Raw genomic sequence first — 17390 nt, 5'->3', positions numbered from 1 at the left:
CAAGTGCCCTTCTTTTATTTTTATTTTTTTAAGATTTTATTTATTTATTTGAGAAAGAGTGAGAGAATATGGGCAAAGACATACACAAGAATGGTCTCGAGCAGTATTCATGACACTAAAAACTGAAAACAATATTAATGTCCAATCAAGAGCACAATAGAAACATAAATTTATATATTTCACAATGGAAGATCAGGTGGCATTATAATGCTATATGCTATGGATAGTTCTTAAAAATAATATTGCTGGGATGCCTGGGTGGCTCAGGGGTTGAGTACCTGCCTTTGGCTCAAGGCATGATCTCATTGTCCCAGGATCGAGTTCCACATCAGGCTCCCTGCATGGAGCCTGCTTCTCTCTCTGCCTCCGTCTCTGCTTCTGTCTCTCTGTGTCTCTCATGAATGAATAGATAAAATCTTTTTAAAAAATAGTATTGCCATATAAAACACAAATATTGTTGATATAAATACTGTTCAATATAAAATGCCACAAAACACATCCAGTTAAACATTGCATGAGACATGGCTATACTAAAAAATTCAAATTTAACTGGGTAGCCTGTATTTTTATTTCCTAAATCTGGCAACTCTACTTAGAAAAAGCATTCAGTTAAAGAAGCAAGGCACTAAAGAGTGCATACCAAATGATTACCCTTACACAAAATCACAAACCAGGTGAAAACAGTTTTATGGTGCCAAGAGCCAGTTTAGTGGTAATTTTTGGAGGGAGATAATGACTGGGCAGGAGCATTAGGATGATTTGGGAAAGAGTAATGCTCTATTATCTCTTGACTTGGGTAATGGCTACTTGTATTTACTTTGTTAAAAACGAAGCTGCACATTTGGATTTATTTTGTTTTACCTTTTGGAATACATATTCTACTAAATTAGTTTATTTTAAAGTGTCATTATCATATGTGCATCCCACAAAATATTACTCTGGAGGAAAGTTGACAGTGAATTAGAAAGAAGCCAGGCTGCTGCTAAGAGGCTGAGGTACTAGGATAAGGGTTTGCAGTGGGGCCATGGATCTAATTATGGAGAAGATAGAGTGTGCATATGTTTAGATGATAATGTTGGCAAAACTTAATAATTAAAGGAATATTTAGGAATGATTAACGAGTCTAGGAATACTACCAGATACTTGGCACAGAATATCAGGTGAGTAGTAGTCAGGTCACTGCTTATGGCTGAAAAGTTTGGCTCTGCACAACCACAAAGAGCTACTACCTTCCAATCTCAGGCATCATAGACATGTAACTTATTAAGAAAAATGCCTGGCAAACAGTAATAAAGTCTCTTATTTTTAAAAAATATGCATATTAAGACTTCTTTCTGAGAGATAAAAGTAGTAGCAGCATACTCCTTTAATTCCCACAAATGTTTATTTGGGGTAGTGTAGGTAGCCCTGATAAGGTTCTTAACACCCAGAAAGAGAACAGAAGATGGATTTGCATAGGTTAGTGGGGAGAAAAAAAAAACAATGAGCTCATTTTTCAGCTATCATACCTGATGTTCATGGAATATTCCATTAAAAATATGCAGCAGAAGGCTGAATATGTGTGCTTGCATTGTGGCAGTCCTCTCTGGGTGAGCAATATAAATTTGGTAGAGTCATCAGTGTGTAGGTAAGAGTTAATGGATGCTGAGCAAAGATCACCCAGAAAGAGTTGGAAGCAAGAAGTGAAGGTGAACAAGAGCAAAATGCTGAACAATAATGTCATTTAAAAATGACAGAACGTGTGAAGACGACTAAATATGTGCACTAGACAGGTACAGGATGAAAATTAGTAAGGAATGGTGAAGGAAGATGGTGGAGTATGGACTGGAGATTGCTCTTGGGATTTGGCAAGCAGGAATGCCTTGGCAAGGGCAATATCAGTGACATGGCGATAGGAGCCAATTGAGCAGGTTGAAAATAGATTAGCAGTTGGGAAAATATCTATTTTCCTCCCAGAAATTCGGTTATGATTCAAAAGAGAAAAATAGATGGAAGACTCAGAACAAACAGAGAGATTTTGTTTTAAGATAGAAGAACCTTAAACATACTTATGCACTAGGACAGCCAGTCATTGAAAGTCTTGAGAAGATACTTTGAGATCTGAATCCAGACCTTGGGATAAAATGGGAATGTCTGAGGCCCAAATGTAAAGAAAAAATTGGCTGATTATGAAATGGGACACTTCATATTCCGAGACTGGATCAAAGGCACATGCATTTAATAACATGTGTGGTATGAAGGAGGAAAATCAAGAGAATTCATTAGGAAAGTTTCTGTTTTGTCCATAAAGTTGTATGGAAGTTTGTGTGCTGAAAGTGAGAGCAAGAAGACAAAATGGGGAGATTAAAAATGGTTGTACACGTTCAGAATACTGAGGGGAGCGGGATACTAGACTGGCCAGGCAAAAAAAAAAAAAAAAAAAATAGCAGAACTGTTGAGGGCTATTGCAAGTATCTAAGCTTGGAGGTTACCCACTCTGTTAATACCAACTCCACAGTGGTATAGTTGTTTCCAGAAAGGCTTAGCAGCTTAGAAGATGAGATAGAGTACTGAGATTCTCAGTGAGGGACTCAATGTGTGGAAGACACAATCCCAGAGAGTTGAGGATTGAGGTATTGAGGAAATGATGCTCCTGAGCACAGTCGGTGGGAACCTTTGGGCATATAAGAAGAGAAGTTGTAGACAAGGACTGGCGAACAAGATGTGAACAGACAGAGGAAGTGCCGTGGGAGTAGGCTGTGTGAGAGCACAGGAAACAAAGGATGCTGTGGTCAGATTATCAGTTCTTGTAGTCATCGATTTTGGAGATGGAGCTGTTCCAGCTATTTATATATTCCAACAAATGACCCTGAGAGTTACAGCTGAGGTGAAAGTAACACTACATACAACAGATCATACAAAGGAACTATGAGGTTACAGACAGGAAACACCCTCAGGGATGTTTAGGCCTCCTCTAAAATGATGACTGCAGGTTATGATCCAGGTGTCAGAATGCTTGATAAATTGCTCAGAATGATAAGGAGTCAGTGGGGCCCAGTGAAGAATCTGATTCACAATAAATGAACTGGTTGAGTAGTGTATCGAAGGGGGTGGGTGATACAGAAGAGCTGAAAGAGCAGAGCCTAGAATCAGTGCTCTGGAGCTAGGAGAATGTGATTCCTAAAGGATTTTTGAAGAGAAGCTTAATCTCCAGAGAGCTACAAAGAAAGCACTAGCCTCTAGGGAGAATCAGACTTCAGAGAAAGCAATTAGCTGGACGGAGCATTCAGTAGAGAGGTAGGCAGCACAAAAAAGTTTATTTCCAATGAAATAAGGGCTTAAAGCGTCATGGAATGGGAAGATGTTGGGAATGGGAACAATGTAGAATAATGTGGCAGAGCATAAGAGAAGGCAGATACAGTACCTGGTAGCTGTTGATCCTTCTATGTAACTGAGCTCTGGTGTCATTGTAGGGGTAGGAAGATCTGGTCACTTGTAAAACAGGACCCCAGCACCCCTGATGGCCAGCTGTTGGTGGGAGGCCATTTTAGGAGGATCAGAAATGAAAGTAGTATGTTCAAAGCAGTTTTGGATTTTCTCCAGTATTTTCTATCTTCTCTATCTATAGCCATGAAAAATTAGGATTGATATTTATAATGATTACTCTAAATCCAGAGAAAATTCTCAGTGATCAGAGAAAGATTCAATAACATTCTTCTAACCATAAACATTAATAGCTGAAATGGGTTATTCCTTACATTGTACTTGTTAAGCTAAACAAGTGAACAACTAATTTTTAAATCAGCTAATTTTTTTAAAAGACTTTATTTTTTGAGAGAGAGAAAGAGGGAGAGCACACAAGTGGGAGGGGAGGGATAGAGACAGAGGGAGAAGCTGACTCCCACTGAGTAGGGAATCTGACTTAGGGCTTGATCCCAGAACCCCAAGTTCATGACCTGAGCTGAAGGCAGATGCTTAGCTGACTGAGCCACCCAGGAACCCCTAAATCAGTTTCAAAAGTCAGGCATAAAATGAAATTTGGAATACTCAGAAAACTCAGTTATTAAAAAAGACATTTTATTTAAGAGAGTTCAAATATGGATGCTATTTCTTAGCAGCACAGTAAAAATAGGTGAAAGAATAAAAGCCCGAATTGACCTATTTTTTTGGATATGCCAGTGAAGTGAATTACATTGGCTAATGAACAGTTATGACAGAAAGAACCTGTGGAGACATCACCATGAAAGACTGATGAATATTTACACGGCAATATGGAAACCAGAAGTTGCAAGATAGACTTCCTTGCCAGTTTTAAAGACTGGGGAAATTTCTTACACCTACTCTCACACTCTTAAGAGAGAGGACTTTGAAAATCTTTCAACTTCAGGGCTTCTGGGGGCTCAGTCAGTTAAGCATCTACTTTCGGTTCAGTCATGATCCAGGGTCCTGAGATCAAGACGCACATAGGGCTCCCCACTCAGAGAGTCTGCTTCTCCCTTCCCCTTTGTGTTCTCTCTTTCTTTCTCAAATAAATAAATTTATTTAAAAAAGAAAGAAAGAAAATCTTCCACCTTCATGGTAAAATGTCTGCTATAAACCTACTTACAGTGAAATTGGAATTTTAAGTATAACTCCACAAAGGGCTTTATGCCTTGTCCTTGTACACACACATACTTAAACATACTCAGATGAAAGAAATATGTACTGAAGAATTATTTCTTCAATCATCCCTGATTAATATCAACTAAACCATATGCTACATAATTGGGAAACTTGTTTGGGAGAATAGTTGCAAAAAGGCCAACCTTATAGCTGCAAATCAACATTGACATGCATAGCTGTTGAGCCCAAGATGGAATTTAACAACTTAGCCTAAGTTCATTTAAGGTCAACAAAATGTTTGTCTTTAATTCTAAAGAAAAGTATTTCCACTGGAGCATATCCCCCAAATTTGGCTTGCCAAACTTTGTACCTGTAACTAATGCAACAACAACAACAAAAAAATCCTAAAATATTAGTGTTAGAAGAAAATTTGAAAACATTAATTTTCCTTCTCCTTTTTCTTTCTCTCCCTCCCTTCCTGCCTCCCCACTTCTCTCTCTCCCTCTCTCTTTCTTTCTCTCTCTTGATTAAGAAAGCAAAGGCTAGAAAAGTTCCAAATCTTGCTAAGAATGTGACATGAGTTAGCATTAACTTGGTATGAGGAAAAATTTTAATGTAAAGGATGTATTACTTTGGCACTAATCAACATCAAATTATCAACATTATTTATAGTATGCTGAGGAGGATAGGATAAACACAAGAAAACTTCAGGCCTGAAAATGTCTTATATATTTGTGCCACAAACTATCAACTGGAAGGCCTTAAAATTAGAGTATTTTGGTTAACTAACTTTTTGACCAAAAATACCGTTTGCTTCAACTCTTCATGGTGAAAAGATTTTCTTCAGGAAGCTAGGGCACTTTTTGGCCTTTAAAAGACTATGCTGTATATCAACAAGTCATTTCCTTATTTCTGAACCTAGAAACTTAATTTTTGTGCCTTTTCATGTCCTTTTAATGTTCTTCTATGTCTTGTTTAACATGCCTTCTCATCCCTGGAACTCAATATACAGATGACGCCCTGGGATCCCCTCTCCAGATGTAACTTTACTACCGGAGCCCATTCTTCACTAATGGTTCCCAAATCTAGCTGCTGTACATTGAAATAAATTGGAAACTTATTATAAAGTAAATATCTGGGCATGGAATACAGGTGTAAACTACATGTCCATGTACATTTTGTGTACTAATGTACACAAGTCTTGTACCAGACACTTAGAACATAGCTTAAGAGTAATCTCTCCCTCTTCACTCCAGTGAAAATGCAGCATTTGCATTGGGTAGCTTTTTAATTTGTTTTATTTTATTTGTTCATTTTCAAAGTGTCAAGCAGAGAGAAACTCAATAAAACTAACCAATGCTGAGATCCTAATAGTAATTAACTTCTCTAATATTTACTCCTTCTGGGATAATTTGCATTATAGTAGTTAATCTGTAAAGGGCAAACTTCTGATCCTAAGAAATAAATCTCTTCAATAGACTTTTAGGGACCAAAGCAGCCAGAAGTGTTGGTATTTGGAGAAAGGCAGAATTATACAGCTTGTCCTTCAGATCAGCTCTGATTGTGATGCTCCTTGGAGTGATCATTCTGAATGATAGTTAATATCCACCAATGGTTTTACATACTAATTTATTTCCATCCTTATCATAGGAGATATGTAAGTCCATTTTTAAGGATACATAAAATATATACTAATATATATAATTTAGAAATGAAGAAGAAAAAAGGCATAAACTAGAGTCAAGAAAAAGAATGAAAAAAAAGCCAATTGCTAAGAGTTCTTACTATCATTCATTCATTCATTCACTCACTCATTCATTCACAGATAGTATCCACCTATCATCAGTCTGGTAATCAGCTAAATGGCTATGCAATGACCTGGCTGTTTATTTGAGGTGTCTATTCTGACGACTGATGCCTAGGCCTTCTGTTAATTTAATATTTTGAATATTACTCCCTACCACTGGGAATATAACAGAGAAAACAAACATGGACCTTCCCCTCCTAGGCTTCTAGCCTTTCTGATTGACAGATGTGTATATAAGCAGCTACAACAGAGTATGACAAAATCAAATACAATGTATTAGGGAAACAAAAAAAATAAAAATCAAACAACAGCAAAGGAAACAAAACAACAGCATGAGTCAGAGATACATGCAGAGACCACCACATCATGAAGGGCTTTATGACATTTTCAAGGAAGTTTGGGCTTGACTCTTAACTGGGTTTTAAGCAGGAGAAAAAAGTAAGAAGAGTTGCACGTTACAGAGATCACACTGGCCCAAGCACTGAACATCTCCTGCTGCCCCCACATGGTCAAATCCCACTAGTTACGATCTTGTTTGGAACTCCGTGTACAGCAAGGTTAATTATGAGAAGTAGTGGTTAGCATTTTACTCCTAGTGCTAGAATGCCTGGGCTCTAGTCCTGATGTAGAATGAAGAGCTCTCTTACTGTGGGCAAGAAATTTTAACCTCCCTTCACTTCAATTTCCTTGTCTATAAAGAGGGGTTGAGTCTCTACCCTAGAAGTGGTTGTGAGGATTAAAAGAGAAAAGAAGTACATAATCTAAGAAACATACTTAGAACCTTTGTCTGGCACATATGAATACTCACTGGGTGTTTTACATATAATTTTTCTCAACTTTATGACAGCACTTGATGGGACAGATCATTGTCACCATTTGAGCACATTCATAATCTCTCGTTTTACAACACCAATTTTTAGATTTAGCTACCATTTGGCAATCCCTTTTTATCGCTCTTTGTTCTGATTGCATTTGGAAATCAACCGTAATTTTGCTTTATGGATTCCCTTTTTAAAAAAATTTCTTCAGCATGAATTTGAAAGTTTCAGTTACTAACATGTGGTTTATGTTAACTTCCTAGACGGAGTCTCAAAAGGTCATCCCTAAGTGATGGGGCCTCTCCCTTTAGGTAGAAAAATGAAGTGATGTTAGCACTTTCTGTGTATCTAAAGCAACAGAAAGAAAATGAGCTCTGTAGAGTCTGCCATGGAGTATTTCAGGCCACCAAAGTAGAAGGGAGTGCTTCTCCCAGTGCAGTGGCCTTCTCTGACCTGAGGTTTTATGCAACTTCTGCAGAAGGGAAGGAAAACATGACCTGGTTGAGCTAAGATCTGCCAAACTCAGAGGGACACTGAAATAAATATTTCAGCAGACAAAATATGGAGGTTATTTGTCTATGAAACTTGGAAAACATTTATGGGAAAGGGATCAGGGGAGGGCCCCTATTTTCCTGTATTTGTCCAAGGTGAAAACAGAGCTGTGTGCAGGTGTCAGACACTTTGTCAAAGGCTTCAGTGGAACCAGTGTGCTTTACGTCACTGTAGTTGGACATAAAGAATTTGTTAAGACATTTCATTAGGAATTTTAGGAAACAAAAACTGTAATTTTCAGGACCTATTTTTTCCTTGTAAGACAAGCAGCACTTACATGATTGCTAAATGCTTAGAGGAGAGAGGTCTCACATGAGATGCTCTTCAAGGAGCCCAGACCAACTGATGACCTATACAGTCAGCTGTCACCCACGGGTAAAATCATAGCACCTCAAAAATCTCACCCAACGTTGCCTCTAATAAAAAACAAGAGCCTTTTACAATTTCTTTTGTTTTCTGTAGTTTCAAGTCTACTGTACTCTATGTAAGTTTTCACCTCTCTGACTAGCACTTTTGGTTTGAAGCTTCTCTGATCTATTTTTTTCCCTAATGTAGCTTTGTCTTAAATATTATTTCCTTTCTCTCTCTCTCACTCTCAGCGGGGAGGAGCACTGGGGAAGGACAACTTAACTCAGAACCAAAGGTCAGCCTCATTTCTAGTCTACTGTCCAGGCCAGGGTAATAGAATTATAGTCCAATCGAGTACATTGGAACCGGATTTAGGAGAGAAGAAAATCTGAACTTGACTTTGGGTGCCAAGTCATTACCCTTCAACAGTGTTGAAGCCCCTGGAAACCAAGTCCCGGTTCCTCCTGCAGCAACAACGGAGACTAGTTCATCTTCGACATCCCCTTTTCCCAAATCCATAATAAATATTTTTCCTGCAGTGATTGTTTGCCTAACTTTTTCCCACTGTTGCAGGGAGCAGTCGATTTCCCTGAGGAGATTATTCAGACAGCAAAACCCCCAGCTATTCAGGGAATTCAGGCCCATATTCTCTACATTATCTAGCATACCCAGAGGCTGTCAAATAGAAGGCAGTGTTCCGTTGAAAATTTCGGGTGCTGGAGACAGGAAGATGTGCATTCTGTTTCAGCTCTTCCAATGAGACCTTGAACAAGTTATTTTAAAAATTGTTCCTTGAGTTTATAAAACTTCAATATTTAGTGAAGTATAATATGCACATAAGGCCTGTAGCCCTTGATGAAATCTCATAGAGTGAACACTGACTGCTATGTACCCACACCCAGATCAGAAAGAAGACCTAGCTAGCCTCCTCCCGCAGATATCCACATGCCATTCTTTTCAAGAGCACTGCTCTACAAGGTAACAACACCAAACACCATAGATTCTTTGACACTGTTCTTAGTCTTCCTAAGCCCCAGTTTCTTCTAAAGGAAAATTGGGAAACAATTTCGAACAATGTATAGATTAAAGGAGATAATCAATATAAAGTATTTTGCACAGGATTGGTTATTTAAGCTCTTATCACTCCTACAATTTATATTGATTATTATTTAGATCAGTCCATCACCTGCCTGTCTGATGCATGGAACAAGCTCCATATTTTTCCAAGGACTTAAAGCTATTTTTTTCCTACAGCCTTCCAGGTTTTGTACTCAGCCAGAGGAGGTAGGGGTGTTGTGACCCATAGAGAAGATGGAAAGCCAGTGAATACAAACATATAAATGAACACACTGGTGGGTCCATCTTGCCAAACATTGGAAACTACCAAAACAAATTCAGAACAGAGAAGAGGAATGGAGTGGGAACAAAGGAGCTATTTCTCATAGGAGGTGAGGGGAGAGGGTCAGATATTAGTTTCCAAAACCAGAGACATTATATTTGAGTTGAACAGCCGTTAAAAGTCCTGACACTGCCGGGTATGGGTAGGGCCACTGCACAGTGACCCCGATAGGACCGTGATGTATTTGTTTGTTGTTAGCAGCAGAGTATGTTCAACATAGAACTTCAATTTAGCACTTGGCTCCATGCTTCCTTGAGATAATATCAATTTATAAGTAGATTAGCATCTAATAGGCTCTTCTATGACCTCTGGCCTCGCAGAAATTTCTTCATCCTATTTCTTAAATTGCTGGATATTGCCTTACCTCTCATTTTAGTTTACATTCATCTTTCCTCCTCCTTAATTTTATATCATTCACAGTCTCATGGAACAGCAGCTTGTTGTTCAAAGATCTTGGGCCTCAGACTCTCATCAAGACACCTAACCATGAACTGAGTCCATATTTTCAACTTTTGCATAAAGATCAGCTCTTCCTTTTGGGAACTCAGAGCCAGCTTGGAGAAAAACCATCAATGGTAGGTTTGTTTTTTTTTTTCCCTCAATTCTGGCCCAAGAAATTAGCTTGATTAAAAGTTGAGAAGCATCGTAGATGAAGAGAAAGCCTACATTCCTGAAATTAACAAGCTCTTGGTAAAAGAGCATTTCTTCAACTTCCCTTGTGTTGGACTCTGAATTGCAGCCCAGATAAGTACACAAAGAGTGTCGACTTCAGAGTCTAACACCTGGGTTTGTAATCTGGTTGTATACTGAACAGCTATGTGAATTTGAGCATATTTTACAACTTTCCCAAGTCTTACTCTCCTCTTTTATAAAATACATTTCCTAATGTTCATACATAGTATCATTGTGAAACTAAATCATAGTGTTCACCCAAAGCATCAGGTTAAGCATTTAGCACAGAATGGGTCACAAATACAACCATTCTATTTAATAATCATCATCTTAACAAATTTGCTTTGCATTTTATGACTTGACTATATTGCTATTAATGTTCCTTTGCACAGAACTAATAATATTAACAACAGCAAATATTTATTGAGCCCTTACAGTGTGCTAGACACCAATGTGAAGTCTTATCTTATGAACCGAACAATTACTCTTTAAGTTTGGAATTGTTTTTTTTTCTCCAGCTGTACAGATGAGAGAACAGATTATGTAACTTGCTCAAAGTCCTACAGGAATAGGGGTAGAAAGAGATTTGAACTCAAAAAGCTTGACACCAGAGTCCACAATCTTAACCATGTATCCACCCACCATGTTGCTCTGACGCTTATTCTGTTTACAGATTCAATTTTAGAGCTTGTCCAACACATCTGTAACTGGTTTTTAAGAAAGCATGTACATATGCTTTTGCAAAGTGCTTGGATTCAAGGTTTTGAGTCTGGCACATTTGCCAAACATGTGTCAGTTGGATGTTAGGAGAAGGGTACTAAAACTGCATGCTCATTTTTTTCGAATTACAAATAGTGACTGACATGTTAAACTGTCATGTCTGCTTAATGCCATTCTTTCATGAGATAAGCAGAGTTTTTCAAGAAGTTTGGTTTTAAGGACTGTCTTCCATAAGAGACATGTTATAGGATCAAATCCACAGTATTTGAGAAAATGATTAAATTTTATGGTGATCAGGACAAATTAAAATTATGGATCACAATCCTCACATGTCAATATTCAAAACAATGCTAATGAGAGTTTTCAAATAAGGGTAGGAGCCTGGAGAGAGAAAATGTCCTCATACGATATATATGTGTTATTAGATATTCACATATCAGACTTGTTACTAACAATAAAGCAATTCTTACTATGGGGCAGATGTTCTATGTTTAATAGAAATGACTCTGTTATCAGTCTTCTACTTGCTTATCATATGGTTTCTTCTCTCTTAATTGCCCTACATCTGAGATCAGAGCAATATTTTTTTTCCTAAACGATACAACTCTTCATATGAACTCCTGCATCTCTGGATTATTTCATCACATCTGGAACTACTCAATAACATCTCCTCCTTAATCCTCACCTCTATTGGCTACTAATGACATTCGACTTCCAATTCAGCTTCTACTTGTTGAAACCTGATTTCAATGACTCCTGGATGCTCTGTGTGCTCTGGGAAACAAACAATAAGAAGGCTTGAATCCTTCCCTTAAGATTTACCCAATTTAAGCAGGATGTATATATAAAAGTGTGTTATACCATGAAATCACAGAAGTATGCATAAAGTCAAAATACAGCTCAGAGATGAGGATAGGTAACTCTATGGAGAGAAATTGCAATGTTTGTTCCTCAGAAGAGCTGGCTTTGGGGCTGCTCATTAAGGGATGCATAGTACCTTACCAAAGCGCTAAATGAAGAACATTCTAGACAGAAGAAACAGCATGAATCCATTTGTAAAGACATGAAAGAGCATACTATATTTAGGGAAATACAAGTAGTTTCCTATTTTTAGGGGATAAAGCAAAATGGAGAGAGCTCCAGAAGCTCAGGCTACAGAGGTACTTACAACTTAGATTAAGAATGAACTTTTGATACCTTGAAACATCATCAAATTATTCAGTCATTTGGTCATGCATACACTCATTCACACAAAAATATCCTTGTACATTTTTATGTGTCAGTCTCTGAGAGAGATCCTGTAGGGATAATACTGAGCAAGATAGGGTACAATCCAATGGAGGTGACCCATTATTAAACAAGAAATGATAATAATGTGAGGGATCAGGAATCCCAACAGGCTAAGGGGTCAAGGCACACTGCTTGGAGTAATGGCATTCAATATGAGGCGGGTGAATTGGAGTTAGACATGCAAAGTCCACAGGAGACAGAGTGGGAAAAAATAGTGCAGTCAGGGGAAACTGTCTCTTCATAGGCATTAGGTAACACAGCACTTGTCTCATTGAGTAACAGAAAGAATTTCATTATGACTGGGAGCAGGGTGTAAGTTTGAGGGCCTAGGCTAGGCAGCAGGGGCTGGAGGCTGCCTGCATGAAAGGCTAGCAACAATGTTTAGGAGTTTACACTTTATTCTGAGGGCAAATGCGAGCCCTTAAAAGGTTTGAGGTAAGGCATTTTAGAAAGATTACTAAATTAGAATGGGACAAAACTAGGGGCTGCTAGACTAGTTAGACGGCTAATGAATAATAGTAATAGTAGGAGTAGGAGTAATAGGATTAGTAGGAGTAATAAACATAATAGAAATCTTCACTGTCATTTAATATAGCTTACTAAAAGCCAGAAACCCTCCAAGGGCTTTGCATTTAACACATTTAATCCTCACTGTCCCCTTTCACAGATGAGAAAATGGAGATAAGGTCATATAGCAATTTGTGATAAAATCAGAACTAAAAACCAAGCAATCTGGTTTTAACACAGTCTCTATTATTCTGCCTAAAGGTGATATTGGCAGAAACTAGAAACAGAACAATAACTGAAAAAATCAAATAGAATTGAGAATTCTGGAGGTAGAACCAACAGGATTAAACAAAGCAGTAAGAGAGATGAAACTCATTTTAAATATTCTTTAAATACTATTTATATTAAAGCTCTCCAGATCAAATGGCTACCATTGCTCAAAATACCAAATCCAAACCTATGCTGGCATTTAAAATCCTCTGCTAAATAAAGCTCTCCCTCATCATTCCTTAACTAGATCAACAAATATTTAATGACCTGCTCTGTGCAAAGTCATGGAAATTACAAAGCATACATAGTTCTTGCCTCATAGATCTCTGAGATAATGTATGCAAGGTCTAGCTGTGTGTTTACTACATTAGTATTAAATGCTCAAGGGCAAGGGCTGGATCATATATTTTCTGAATCCAACACACACGTTCCAGTTCTTTCTTTAGATATTAATTTTAAAAATATGCTGATTTTAGGGCAGCCCGGGTGGCTCAGTGGTTTAGCGCCACCTTCAGCCCAGGGCGTGATCCTGGAGACCCAGGATCAAGTCCCACGGTCAGGCTCCCTGCGTGGAGCCTGCTTTTCCCTCTGCCTGTGTCTCTGCCTCTCTCTCTCTCTCTCTCTCTCTCTGTGTCTCTCATGAATAAATAAAATCTTTAAAAAATATGATTTTAAACAAGTATTTAAATCATATATTCATATTTCAGCAACTAAATTTATTTTCTAAAAAGATTTTATTTATTTACTTACGAGAGAAAGAGAAAGAAAGAAAGAAGAAAGAAAGAAAGAAAGAAAGAAAGAAAGAAAGAAAGAAAGAAAAAAGAAAGAAAGAAAGAAAGAAAGAAAGAAGAAAGAAAGAAAGAAAGAAGAAAGAAAGAAAGAAAGAAAGAAAAAAGAAAGAAAGAAAGAAAGAAGAAAGAAAGAAAGAAAGAAAGAAAGAAAGAAAGAAAGAAAGAAAGAAAGAAAGAGAAAAAATGTGCGGGGAGGAGAAGAGAGAGAGGGACAGGTAGACTGTGCTGAGCACAGACCCTAATGTGGAGCTCTATCTCATGACCCTGAGATCATGACCTGCCTGAGCTGAAATCAAGAGTCAGAAGCTTAACCAACGGGCCACCCAGGTACCCCTAAAATATATTTTAAAATATATATTCAGATCTAAAGGTTGATGCTGTATATATCCAAAAATGAAAAAAATAACCCTTACATACAATGCATTTATTCTTGTTAATGGCCCAATAATGCAGTACAACTCAAGATTTAAAATCCCTTCTATATTATGTTTTACCATTTATTATCTATCAACTCCTAGTTGGACTGAATTTAAATTAAGTCTCAGAGATAGCTGCCTGATCAGCTAGATAAGCTGACAAGATGCTGACAATCACCAGGTAATAAATTTTGCGACCAGATTGCCCTACTGACCAAGAAACATGAATTCAATCATAACCTTTAAAAAATTATCAACTAGAAAAGTAATTTGTTAAATTTTTAGAGATTTAAAATAAAGACGACCCAGGTCACATATACTGGTTAAAATGTTGTAGAATCTTAAGGAAGTAGAAAATGTGAACATGTACAGACATTCTATATTCTAAAATAATAAAGTTCTTTCTACTAAATAACAAAAACTCTTAAAAACTGGAATACTCATGTTTCCAAGGGCTTTAAAATCAGGAGAAGAGACTTAACTTCCAATTTGACATAGATTCATTGAAGGAAAATAGTATATTTGGATTGTCCTATGTTTGCCCTTTATGTCTCTTGGTGAAAATGAAGAGTGCTAATTGCCGAATTATTTTGTTCTGTAGTGTTCATATAAATACCGGTTACCTTCACAGTGAGGATTTCCTGGCATCAACTGGAAGTTCAGTAGTTTGTCAGTAACTCACTCTTCATTAAAACATATTTTCCCTTGGGAAGCCTGGGTGGCTCAGTGGTTGGGCATCTGCCTTCAACTCAGGGCTTGACCCTGGAGTCCCAAGATCAAGTCCCACATTGGGCTCCCTGTATGGAACCTGCCTCTCTCCCTCTGTGTCACTCATGAATAAATAAATAAAATCTTTAAAAAAATAAAGCACTTTCCCAAAATGAATAAATCCTTTTATTTTCCCAAAAAAGTATAAATAAATTTTAAAAAGCTAGGATTTTCCTTGATGGAAAAGTTTGGTGAAACTTAATATAGGTATAGAACTAGGAAGAAAAGATGTTCATACGGTGGTTCTCAATATTCCATTCTATTTTTTGCCTATTCTTTCTTGTTCTGAATGTTAAAAATTAGAGCTCAAGAAAGTAATTTTTATTACCAAATTTTTCAATATAGCGTCAGATAGAAATCAGCTGGACTATAAATAAACAGAATTTTTTTGCTAAGCATTTTAATTTGTAGCCTAAATTCTGTGTTAACAAATGTAGATCTTGATAACCAATCAGTATAAACTTAGCTAAACAAAAATGAAACCCCAATATAATGTACTTCCTCATTCTATGACTCATGTTATTTTATTGGAAGAACATAATTGTTGATCTTCATGTCTGAAATTTTTTTAAGTATGTAAATATGCTATCCAAGTTATAAAACCTTAGGGTTTTGTTTATTAGACATTCAATTACACAAGGACATTGATGTGATTATCTTCCAAGTTTTGATTCATTATAATTTTGACTTATAATCAAGAATCTTTGAGTTTATTTAACTTCGGGAGATTGTTGTGAAGATGTGAAAATCCCCAGTGTTGCTTCATACTGAGGTCAATTAATATTCTCGTATTCAGAAGATTCTCCAGTCCACAATCATACTACTTAGAGGGATATACAAGCTATTTAAAACCATAATTTAATATATTTTCTGGCAAATAATTATTGACCAATTCCTTTAGTATTATGAATTACTTTTTCTACTAATTGTTTAAAAATACCCATCTCCCCTCCTCCAACACCATTTTCACAGTCCATGGTTTTTTTGCTATATAGCAATTCTTTCCTTTTCCTTTGGCTCTGTGTCTAGATCTTCACTGAGACAAATGTTTACAACTTGTGCAGTGTTTGGCTCAGTTCCCCTCTCCCACTTCACATAATTGCAGGCAGGGTGCTCCTAATCAGACCCTATGATTTATTTAGTAAGAGCTAATTAGCCAACTTTTATTTGGTGACAATGTGAACATACTGAGTAATAAGTGAGAGATCCCTTTTCTCCAGTCAGAAAACATGGCTAAAGCCAAAGACTTAGAGCTGAATTGAAAACACATTAAACATATATAAACATGTTAGGTCCAAACTCTGCAAAATGATACTGTTCCATCATTACAACTTGACTTTTCTACCATCTTTGTTGAAGACTTACGACTTACTGACTTATGGCCAACTCTAGCATATGTACATAATAGAAGTTCAACAATCAACTATTTAACAAACCCATTGGCTTACATTTTTCCTGAATAAAACAAGGTGTCAAAAATTCCTATATGATGGCAGTGTGGTCCTAGACAGGGGAGGCCCCAGAATCTGATGAAAATTGAAAGATAAACAGACAAAGAAAAGGCAAAGTAGAAGGATCTATGGAACTAAAGCATCCAGAAAGCATATCCAAGATAGAGAGATTCTTGTAAGCCTATCTGAGTTTCAAATACAAAGTTATTCATGGTTAGAACATGAGATAAAACAAAATCTAGATGAGCAGGCAATGGTGTCTAAAGGACAAGAGAGCAGTTTTCAGGAATGGGTGCAGAGCTGTGAAGTCAGGGACTATGCACAGGACCAAGAACCAGACAATGACAAAAGTTGGATCAGAGCAGGGATGCAGGCCTGGGGAAATGAGGCTCAATAGGACTGCAGCAGGACCCAAAGAAAGAATACTGGAAAGCTGCTATGAGAAATACTGAATACACTCCCATAGACCCTCCTTCGCAGTATCCCCAAACCAGGTCACCCTGAGACAGAATATTCAGGCAAGGCCTGAGCAGACCCATGAGGGCTTAGTAGGAATGACTCCTGGGTTTAGAGGATGAGGAAAGAAACAGGTAAGCCAAATACAGTGATAACATTTGAATGCCATGTCTGAGGAATGGAGCCTTTTAAAAAAAAATTATCTTTTTTTTTTACAGATTACCTTTCTTTACAAATATAACTCCTTAAAACACTACCACCACCAAAAAAACCACATCCATCTTGTCCGATTTTATAGATTCAGGGCAGAATCGTATCGGTGATCTTTTCTACTTTTTTCCCATTTTATTAGAAGGCCAGTAACCCGAGTTCACTGTGAAGTTTAGAAAGTTTGTCTTCCTGGTCTCCCATTTATGCAGTGATCTCTTCTCTCTAGTACAGTAATTTAAAATTCCCTTGTTCCTGATTTTGCCCCTAAAACAGAATGAGATTTTAAAAGCCTATTTATATTTTTGGTTGAAGAGCAGATTGCAATCTGAAGTTT

The sequence above is a fragment of the Canis lupus genome, chromosome 14, assembly GCF_003254725.2.
Source record: "Canis lupus dingo isolate Sandy chromosome 14, ASM325472v2, whole genome shotgun sequence".
Classification (NCBI taxonomy): Eukaryota; Metazoa; Chordata; class Mammalia; order Carnivora; family Canidae; genus Canis; species Canis lupus.
This window is presented reverse-complemented; position numbering follows the sequence as displayed.